Source organism: Coregonus clupeaformis, chromosome 35 (genome assembly GCF_020615455.1).
Source record: "Coregonus clupeaformis isolate EN_2021a chromosome 35, ASM2061545v1, whole genome shotgun sequence".
In the NCBI taxonomy this organism is placed as follows: Eukaryota; Metazoa; Chordata; class Actinopteri; order Salmoniformes; family Salmonidae; genus Coregonus; species Coregonus clupeaformis.
The window spans coordinates 33,998,506-34,010,083 of record NC_059226.1 but is presented as its reverse complement, the minus strand read 5'-3'; the positions used below and the strand labels follow the sequence as shown (position 1 = coordinate 34,010,083).

Here is an 11,578-nt window from a genome sequence, read left to right as displayed (position 1 = left end):
TGTAGTGTTCCTGTGAAGGAACACCGCAGGTTAACCGTCTGGCCAGGATATGACATCACTTCCGGTTCCACCTCCACCCACTGTGACCTAGCCCCTGGGAGGAAGAAGAAGAGGAGAGGAAATTAGCCCACCTTTCACCACAGCTTCCTGTTGTTTCCCAGACAACGGGAACCATAACGTTAAGGAGACAAGGAGAGAAAGCTTCTTGAGACTTTTGGGACCAGACCTCAGCTCCTGATGACAAATGGCAGTACTCCCTGTTGTCTGAACTGCAGAAACAGAATATTAGATTATCTATGTAAGGGGTTGTCACGACCCGGTGCAAGAAACAGTCACTAATAATTGTCAGAACCCAGAGGATGAGGCAGACACAGCAGTACTAGAGATGGTGGTTTAATTAAAGAACAAAATCTTCAGGCAAAGGAACTAAATCCACAATGTCCAAAAATAAAGCCAAGAGGCACAAAGAGGAAAACCTCCAAAAAACAAAAGAAACTCCACAAAGTGGTAAAAAACAGCAGGGAAAAACAAACCTCAAAAGACTACTCAAACAAAACACAAGAACTAAACCAGAGAACCTCTGGAAAATCCCACCAGAGAAATATCTATATAAAACAAGGCTTGGGCTGGGGCTGGGTGCTAACTACAAACACTGAGCAAGGAACTGAGGAACACACAGGGTTTAAATACTAACAAGGGAATGACCAACAGGTGCAAACAATAATTAGAGCAAGAAAAACAAAAAGGTACAAAAAAGGTGCAATGGGGACATCTAGTGACCAAAACCCGAACAGTCATGGCCAAAACCTGACAGAATCCCCCTCCTAGGAACGGCTCCTGACGTTCCTACCAGCCTTCTCAGGGTGGAGGGCCCTGAACTGACGAATGAGGTCAGGGTCCAGTATGTCCTTGGCAGGAACCCAGGAGCGCTCCTCGGGACCGTAGCCTTCCCAGTCCACCAGATACTGCCAGGACCGCTGCACCCGGCGGGAATCCAGTATCCGGTGGACGGTATAAGCCGACTGGCCACCGATGACACGGGGCGGAGGGGGAGGTCTGCCTGCCGGGATAAGGGAGAAAAAACAACAGGTTTTAATAAAGAAATGTGAAATGTTGGATTGATCTTAAGGGATCTGGGTAAGTGCAGGCGAAAAGTAACGGGATTGACTCTCCTGGCAATCTTAAAGGGACCGATGAACCTCTGGGACAGCTTGCGAGACTCCACCCGTAGTGGTAGGTTCTTAGTTGAGAGCCATACTCTCTGGCCGGGGTACAGGGTAGGACCGGGACGGCGACCTCTGTTGGCTTGTCGTTGGTACTGCTGAGAGGAACGCAGAAGATTAAGACGTGCCTTCTTCCACGTAAGCCGACAGCGTCTGATGAACCTCGAGGCTGAAGGCACTCTGACTTCTGCCTCCTGGTCCGGGAACAATAGAGGTGCATAGCCAAACTGACACTCATGCGGGGACATACCAGTGGAGGAGGAGCACAAGGTGTTGTGCGCGTACTCGCCCAAACAATGAAGGATGACCAAGTGGACGGGTTGTTGGAAACCATGCATCTGAGGGTGGTTTCCAGCTCCTGATTCATCCTCTCAGTTTGGCCATTGGACTCGGATGGTACCCTGAAGATAAACTGGCCGTGGCCCCTATGAGTTGGCAGAAGGCCTTCCAAAACCTTGAGGCGAACTGGGGACCTCTGTCGGAAACCATATCTTGCGGAATCCCAAAGACTCGGAACACATGGTTAATCACCAACTCAGCTGTTTCCTTGGCAGAAGGTAATTTGGTCAAAGGAACAAACCTGGCCGCCTTAGAAAACCTGTCGATGATGACTAGGATCGTAGTATTACCATGGGACGGAGGAAGGCCAGTAATAAAGTCCAACGAGATATGGGACCAGGGTCGGTGGGGAATAGATAGAGGGTGAAGGAGTCCTTGAGGGCGGAGGTGAGAAGATTTGCCCTGGCAGCACACGGAACAGGCCTTGATGAAAGTGGCAACGTCTTCTTTTTATGGTGGGCCACCAGAACTTACGCTGGATGAACTCCAAGGTGCGGCCTACTTGGGACCTTGCTGCCTTGGGAACAAACAACCGATTAGCAGGACCTCCTCCAGGGCCCGGTTCGATGGCTTGAGCTTGTTTCACGGTATCCTCCACTTGCCACGAGATCGGAGCCACGATCTTAGCGGCCGGAAGGACAGTCATGTCAGTATCTTCTCGAATGGCAGGAGAGTAGATTCGTGACAAGGCGTCCGGTTTGAGATTCTTCGACCCGGGTCTATAGGTGAGGATAAACTGAAATCGGCTGAAGAAAAGAGACCATCGAGCTTGTCTGGCGTTCAACCGCTTCGCCTGCTGGATATACTCCAGATTCTTGTGGTCCGTAAGCACTTGAAACGGTTGAGAAGCCCCCTCGAGCCAGTGTCTCCATTCCTTCAATGCCATCTTAACCGCTAGGAGTTCACGATCCCCCACATCGTAATTCCTCTCGGCCGGGGTAAGCCGGTGAGAGAAGAAGGCGCAAGGATGAAGCTTCTTGTCTTCACCCCTCTGAGACAGGACAGCTCCAACCCCAACCTCTGATGCGTCTACCTCCACCACAAAAGGTTCATCCGCCGTTGGTAGTGTCAGGATGGGAGCAGAGAGGATGCGCTGCTTGAGTCCTTGGAAGGCCGTCTCAGCTTCTCTTCCCCACAGAAACCTTGTGTTGCCACCCTTGGTTACCGCCGAGAGAGGGGCTGCCACCGAGCTGAAGTTCTTGATGAACTTGCGGTAAAAGTTGGTGAAGCCCAGGAAACGCTGAACTTCCTTAACGGACTTGGGGGTGGGCCAATCCGCTACCGCCTCTACCTTCTTGGGGTCCATCTGGACTCGTCCGGGTTCCACTATAAATCCCAGGAATTGTACTCGAGAGGAATGGAATTCACACTTCTCCGGCTTAACGTACAAATGGCTGTCTAGGAGGCGTTTGAGCACTTGTCTGACATGCTTAGTGTGTTCTTGAAGGGAGCTCGAAAAGATGAGGATGTCATCCAAGTAAACAAACACAAAGATGTTAAGCATATCTCTAAGCACATCGTTTATGAGCGCTTGGAACACAGCCGGAGCGTTGGTCAGGCGAAGGGCATCACCGAGTATTCGTAGTGACCAGTAGGTGTGTTGAAAGCGGTCTTCCACTCGTCCCCGGGTTTGATCCGCACAAGATGGTATGCGTTCCGCAGGTCAAGCTTAGTGAAGACAACTGCTTCCTGGAGCAGCTCAAAGGCTGTGGCCATAAGGGGTAGCGGGTAGCGGTTACGGACGGTTATGGCATTGAGTCCCCGTAGTCGATGCAAGGTCGTAATCCACCGTCTTTCTTGGCCACAAAGAAAAACCCTGCTCCCGCCGGCGAGGTAGATGGACGCATGAGGCCTGCTGTCAGAGCGTCCTTGATGTAGGTATCCATAGCAGCTCGTTCGGGAGGAGAAAGGGAAAAGATCCGACCCCTGGGAGGGCAGGTCCCCGGCAACAGGTCGATGGTGCTATCGTAAGGTCTATGGGGTGGTAGTTTGGTGGCCCTCTGTTTGCTAAATACCAGTTTGAGGTCATGGTAACACTCGGGGAACTCGGGACAAGTCGATGGATTCTAGAGACTCGGAAGGAGAACTCTGGGAACTCGGGAAGATACAAGTGGCTTGGCACGTAGGACCCCACTGCTTGATAGTGCCCACAGACCAGTCGATGTGAGGGTTATGGCTGTGAAGCCAGGGATAACCAAGGACGAGAGGAAACTCGGAACAGGAGATCAGATGAAAGTTCATCACTTCCTGGTGTTGGGAAACTGAAAGTCGTAAGGGGGTAGTGGCACGAGTGACAAGTCCAGATCCCAAAGGACTTCTATCCAACGTAGTAACCCTTATGGGGTCACTTAGAGGTTCAGAAGGAACGCCATTCTCCTTCGCCCAGATCCCATCCATGAAGTTACCTGCGGCTCCAGAGTCTACCAAGGCTTGAAGAGAAAACTCGTGGTCGTCCCAGGAAAGGGTAACTGGAATGAGCAGGCGGGAGTTGGATGGATGGGAGGAGGTTATGTTTCCCGTTACAGTCCTCCCAGGCCTGCACGGGAGAGTGCGTTTCCCTGGAGCCCGGGACACGTGGAGCGGAAATGGCCCGGTTTGCCGCAATATAGACAGCATCGCTCCCTCATCCGGCGGTCTCTCTCAGCCTGGGAGATGCGTCCAACCTGCATGGGTTCTGGTGGAGCCAGCGAGGATAAAGGTGGAGACTCGGAGCTGGAACCGATAGGAGCTAGGGTGAGCGGTCTATGGTTTTGTTCTCTCTCTCTCAGACGCTGGTCTATGCGTGAAGCCAACTTGATAAGGGACTCGAGGTTGTCCGGTGGTTCCCGAGTGGCCAGTTCATCTTGGATGGTGTCAGAAAGACCCTTCAAAAACACACTGTGAGCGCCTCGTCGTTCCAGCCACTTGCTGCTGCCACAGTGCGGAACTGGATGGCATAGTCCGTCACGCTGCGCCGACCTTGGCGGAGAGTCAGGAGCTGTTTGGCTGAGTCAGGGCCGTTGGTAGGACCTTGAAACACTCGCTTGAATTCTTCAGCAAAGGTAGAGTAGCTGGCACAGCAGGGACTTTGGGCATCCCACACAGCAGTAGCCCAGGCTAGGGCCTTTTCCGACAGCAGGGTGATGATATATGCTATCTTGGACCGGTCGGTGGGAAACGACGATGGTTGCAGCTCAAAGGAGAGAGAACATTGGGTGAAAAACCCCTTACAAACACTCGGATCCCCTGAGAACCGTTGGGGAGGCGGCAGACGAGGTTCAGCCAGGGGATTAACTGCCAGGGGCCCTTGAATCGGATGAACTGGAGCAGAAGCGGTTGCCGGGGAAAGTCGATCCGAAATCTGCTTTATGGAAGTCAGCATCTCTGACAGAAGTTGAGAATGTCTAGCCATTAAGGCCTCTTGCTGAACCAGAGCAGCCTCGTGGCGTTGGACAGTCCCCTCATGGTGGGACAGCATGGAAAAAAGATCCTGGGTACTGGCTGCCTCTGGGTTCATAATAATGGCTCAGTGTTTCTGTCACGACCCGGTGCAAGAAACAGTCACTAATAATTGTCAGAACCCAGAGGATGAGGCAGACACAGCAGTACTAGAGATGGTGGTTTAATTAAAGAACAAAATCTTCAGGCAAAGGAACTAAATCCACAATGTCCAAAAATAAAGCCAAGAGGCACAAAGAGGAAAACCTCCAAAAAACAAAAGAAACTCCACAAAGTGGTAAAAAACAGCAGGGAAAAACAAACCTCAAAAAGACTACTCAAACAAAACACAAGAACTAAACCAGAGAACCTCTGGAAAATCCCACCAGAGAAATATCTATATAAAACAAGGCTTGGGCTGGGGCTGGGTGCTAACTACAAACACTGAGCAAGGAATTGAGGAACACACAGGGTTTAAATACTAACAAGGGAATGACCAACAGGTGCAAACAATAATTAGAGCAAGAAAAACAAAAGGTACAAAAAAGGTGCAATGGGGACATCTAGTGACCAAAACCCGAACAGTCATGGCCAAAACCTGACAGGGGTTTTCAAACTTTTGTAGCCCAGGGACCCCTGCCCAGGCAAACAGGTGACCCAGGGACCCCCGCCAGGCAAACTGGCGACCCAGGACCCCCATCATATATTAGAAGATAAAAAAACATTCACGTCTTGTCTTATCATCAGGTGAATGATAATGGCAAATATAATTTAATCAACATTTTAAAATGATTAGATTTGGTAGACAGATTGGCCTCCTCACAGGAAGAGGAAGTGTAAACTCTAACATAGCCTATTAGCTAGAAAGATACAGTGCATCCGGAAAGTGTTCAGACCCCTTGACTTTTTCCACATTTTGTTAAGTTACAGCCTTATTCTAAAATGGATTAAATAAAACATTTTCCTCATCAAGCTACACACAATACCCCATAATGGCAAAGTGAAAACAGGTTTTTAGTCATTTTTGCAAATGTATAAAAAAAAAAACCTTATTTACATAAGTATTCAGACCCTTTGCTGTGAGACTCGAAATTGAGCTCAGGTGCATCCTATTTCTATTGATCATCCTTGAGATGTTTATACAACTTGATTGGAGCCCACCTGTGGTATATTCAATTGATTGGACATGACTTGGAAAGGCACACACCTGTCTATATGAGGTCCCACAGTTGACAGCGTATGTCAGAGCAGAAACCAAGTCAAATAATTGTTTGTAGAGCTCCGAGACAGGATTGTGTCGAGGCACATATCTGGGAAAGGATACCAACACATTTCTGCAGCATTGAAGGTCCCCAAGAACACAGTGGCCTCCATCATTCTTAAATGGAAGAAGTTTGGAACCACCAAGACTCTTCCTAGAGCTGGCCGCCTGGCCAAACTGAGCAATCGGGGAGAAGGGCCTTGGTAAGGGGAGGTCACTCTGACAAGAGCCCCAGAATTCCTCTGTAGAGATGGGATAACCTTCCAGAAGGACAACCATCTCTGCAGCACTCCACCAATCAGGCCTTTATGGTAGAGTGGCCAGACGGAAGCCACTCCTCAGTGAAAGGCACATGACAGCCTGCTTGGAGTTGACACAAGGCACCTAAAGACTCTCAGACCATGAGAAACAAGATTCTCTGGTCTGATGAAACCAAGATTGAGCTCTTTGTCCTGAATGCCAAGCGTCACGTCTGGTGGTGTCATGTTTTTCAGTGGCAGGGACTGGGAGACTAGTCAGGATCGAGGGAAAGATGAATGGAGCAAAGTACAGGGAGATCCTTGATGAAAACCTGGTCCAGACCTCTCAGGACCTCAGACTGGGGTGAAGGTTTACATTCCAACAGGACAAAAACCTTAAGCACACAACCAAGACAACGCAGGAGTGGCTTCGGGACAAGTCTCTGAATGGCCCAGACAGAGCCCGGACTTGAACCCGATCGAACATCTCTGGAGAGACCTGAAAATAGCTGTGCAGCGACGCTCCCCATCCATCCTGACAGAGCTTGAGAGGATCTGCAGAGAAGAATGGGAGAAACTACCCACATAAAGGTATGCCAAGCTTGTAGCGTCATACCCAAGAAGACTAGATGCTGTAATCGCTGCCAAAGGTACTTGTACAAAGTACTGAGTATAGGATCTGAATACTTACGTAAATGTAATATTTCAGTTTTTGCTTTGTCATTATGGGGTATTGTGTGTAGATTGATGAGGGGAAAAAACAATTTCATTAATTGTAGAATAAGGCTGTAATGTAACAATGTGGAAAAAGTCAAGGGGTCTGAATACTTTTCCGAATGGCAGTGGAGAAAATGTTGCTGTTGTAAAGCAAACTTTCTGCAATTCTACACATTTTTTCATTGAGCTGAGAGCAGATTTAGCAGTTTAAAAATGAATGCCTGACTGTCTAGCTTTTATTTGATTGTTAGTTCTCAAAGATGGTATTATTTAAACATACAAATAGTTCAATATCTTTTCTGCTTTCTATCTAGTTTTGGTCGTAAGTTGACACTAAAATGTTTTTTCCATCTTGAAAATGCCCACTTAGATGGCCTGCCTAAGAATGTTCTATATACACTGCTCAAAAAAATTAAGGGAACACTTAAACAACACATCCTAGATCTGAATGAATGAAATAATCTTATTAAATACTTTTTCCTTTACATAGTTGAATGTGCTGACAACAAAATCACACAAAAATTATCAATGGAAATCAAATCAACCCATGGAGGTCTGGATTTGGAGTCACCCTCAAAATTAACGTGGAAAACCACACTACAGGCTGATCCAACTTTGATGTAATGTCCTTAAAACAAGTCAAAATGAGGCTCAGTAGTGTGTGTGGCCTCCACGTGCCTGTATGACCTCCCTACAACACCTGGGCATGCTCCTGATGAGGTGGCGGATGGTCTCCTGAGGGATCTCCTCCCAGACCTGGACTAAAGCATCCGCCAACTCCTGGACAGTCTGTGGTGCAACTGGTCCCCAGTTGATGGAGCGAGACATGATGTCCCAGATGTGCTCAATTGGATTCAGGTCTGGGGAACGGGCGGGCCAGTCCATAGCATCAGCCACATGAGGTCTAGCATTGTCTTGCATTAGGAGGAACCCAGGGCCAACCGCACCAGCATATGGTCTCACAAGGGGTCTGAGGATCTCATCTCGGTACCTAATGGCAGTCAGGCTACCTCTGGCGAAAGCACATGGAGGGCTGTGCGGCCCCCCAAAGAAATGCCACCCCACACCATGACTGACCCACCGCCAAACCGGTCATGCTGGAGGATGTTGCAGGCAGCAGAACGTTCTCCACGGCGTCTCCAGACTCTGTCACGCTCTGTCACATGTGCTCAGTGTGAACCTGCTTTCATCTGTGAAGAGCACAGGGCGCCAGTGGCGAATTTGCCAATCTTGGTGTTCTCTGGCAAATGCCAAACGTCCTGCACGGTGTTGGGCTGTAAGCACAACCCCCACCTGTGGACGTCGGGCCCTCATACCACCCTCATGGAGTCTGTTTCTGACCGTTTGAGCAGACACATGCACATTTGTGGCCTGCTGGAGGTCATTTTGCAGGGCTCTGGCAGTGCTCCTCCTGCTCCTCCTTGCACAAAGGCGGAGGTAGCGGACCTGCTGCTGGGTTGTTGCCCTCCTACGGCCTCCTCCACATCTCCTGATGTACTGGCCTGTCTCCTGGTAGCGCCTCCATGCTCTGGACACTACGCTGACAGACACAGCAAACCTTCTTGCCACAGCTCGCATTGATGTGCCATCCTGGATGAGCTGCACTACCTGAGCCACTTGTGTGGGTTGTAGACTCTGTCTCATGCTACCACTAGGGTGAAAGCACCGCCAGCATTCAAAAGTGACCAAAACAGCCAGGAAGCATAGGAACTGAGAAGTGGTCTGTGGTCACCACCTGTAGAACCACTTCTTTATTGGGGGTGTCTTGCTAATTGCCTATAATATCCACCTGTTGTCTATTCCATTTGCACAACAGCATGTGACATTTATTGTCAATCAGTGTTGCTTCCTAAGTGGACAGTTTGATTTCACAGAAGTGTGATTGACTTGGAGTTACATTGTGTTGTTTAAGTGTTCCCTTTATTTTTTTGAGCAGTGTAGAAAACCCCCTGTAATTAGAGCCAAAGACTGTAATTTCCTCCATGGTAAAGGGGAATTCAAGATTTTGGCAATGAAGATATTTATCTACTTCCCCAGAGTCTGATTAACAGGAATAGCTAGCATGCTAACTGTTCTTGTAGACTTCCAGTCATTGCGCTAACACTAGTTAGCATTGGCTTGTGAAACTACCTCTAACCTCCTTCATACTGGACACAGAGACATGAAAATGGTATCCACGATTGTATTCTGTTATAGCTGTTATTAGTTGTTTGTCTAATTAAATAGAAGGTTGTGATACACTTGAGATGGTCAGGCATGTACGCAGAGATTTTATTTGAAATGGTGTAGATCTTCAAAGACAAAGGTGGTTGTAAAATGCAGTTATTTTGCTGGGAGAGGGGTAGAATGAATGAGAATGAATAGGAGGCTTTAGACCCCCTACATTCTCCCTTTGATTCATTCTTGGGATCTGCATTGTCCGAGGTGAAGGTATTTTAACACATTTTGTTAAATTAACAAACCATAAAAGTGAGGTGATACTTTGCATTGAGATGTTCATAAGCATTTCACACATACTGTCTGTGTGCCAAAGCACAACCTATTTGTGCAAGCCTGTCTTTAAGTGCAATGTTAAGTGTAATATGTCTTGAAGTGTAATTTTACACAAAAACAAGACAGCACTTTCTAAAAATAGAAGAATAAAATGCAGAAAAACATGTTTTTTTCCTCTCACCTTGCCACCCTGGCGTGGAGTTAACTACCGATGGGGTTGTTGGGTAGATTGGTCCTCGTGTCTCTGTTGTATTATTCCAGTAGATTGGTGGTGCTGCTGTGGTGTTGCTGCCACCTGACGAAGCTAAAGACCGGAGTTCAGAACAATCTTACTTCATAGTCTTAAAAAACTACAGGCTCTAGTGGAGGTTGGGCCAAAACAACAACTATGGCCTCTGGTTATAGCCAGTCAAAAAGAGTACCGAATTATAAAGAAGGTTAGTTAAAGAACGATACTCCTACCTGAACAGACAACACCCGCGTCTTCACCATGATTACAGTTGTGTGACCCAAACCCTAGGTGGCCACACTGTGTGAGAGAAGACTCCCTTCCAGAACAGAGAACGTCATCCAACCAGATCTGTCCGTTCCCCTGTCCGAAGTGGGCTTCAGGTGGTGCAGACAGAGCTTCCCCACAGCCCAGCTGTTTACACACCACCTGGGCGTCACACAAGTCATCACACACCGTCACCCAGCTACCACTGTGGTAGACCTCCACTCTCCCAGAGCAGGAGTTAGGACCGTTGACCAATCTGATCGGGGCATCTGACAAAGAAATAATTCCCTTCAGTCAAGTTACAACTTTGTCGGATTTGTAGGTGCATTTTATACAAGAAGAGCAAACTTTCTACAGATAAAAAGGATGGAATGCAAAAAAAACTCTGTCTGTGTCCGAATACCCATGCTTGCGTCCTAAATAGTAGTCCGTTTGAGTATGCGAAAACAAGTTTAATAGTATACAACATTTCAAAAATCAAGTATATTTTAAATGCCCGGATGTCATGCTAATTTCGGCTTTGACAACAGCTGATCAATTCGATATGGGGATGCGCCACCGAAATCAACGAATAGTGGGAAACAATGCAATCGCGCATGATGCATTCTCACTATTCAAAAAGAAAATGTTTTAGATTATGTGAATTTTCTAAAATCAAGTATGGTTTAAATGCCAGGACATTATACTGATTTCTGCTTTTCATCTAGTAGAATTCGATGCACACTTTTCAAAAAGTTCTACAGCTGCACCATCGAGAGCATCTTGACTGGCTGCATCACCACTTGGTATGGGAAATGCACCACCCTTGACTGCAAAGCGCTACATAGGGTGGTACGGACAGCCCAGTACCTCACTGGGGCCGAGCTCCCGGCCATCTAGGACCTCTATATCAGGCGGTGTCAGAGGAAGGCCCAACAAATTGTTCTAAGCTGTCATATGGAATTGTTTTAAGATGGTCATACCATGGATTATTTGACTATTACATTTTTTATTTTAGGTATACATTTTTTTATATAACAATAATTTGATTAAATATAGAATTAGGCTTTTTGCGTGCGTGCGCGCGTGCAAGTAGAAAAAACATGTTGACTCACCCTACTTGTAGAGAAACGCCAATGCCATCCTCCTCTTTCATGTTGCCTAAATCGTGTATGACTCTGTCATACAGTACGTGCTTTTAGTTTCAGTTGTCCTAGGCTACCTGGCTAATATACTTGCTCGCTAGCCTAACTTCCTTTCATGGGAAACGATACGCCAGGCCAGCTAGTTAACATTAGCATACTACATCTAGCTATATGTTGAACTTCCATACTCTCAGGCCAGGGCCACAATGTATTAATTTATAGTTGGAACAGAATCGTTATAATCATTGGCCAGTACAGAGAATTAAGTA

At 47.6% G+C, this 11,578-nt stretch overlaps 1 long non-coding RNA gene across 1 annotated transcript; it reads right to left on the bottom strand.

Annotated features, from left to right (window-relative positions):
• On the bottom strand, positions 1-10,221 carry LOC123482645. Its single transcript, XR_006657814.1, has 3 exons — positions 10,152-10,221; positions 9,871-9,993; positions 1-94 (listed from the first exon to the last, which is right to left on the bottom strand). It is a non-coding gene; the product is annotated as an uncharacterized LOC123482645 (long non-coding RNA).
• Positions 10,222-11,578: the final 1,357 nt, after the last annotated feature.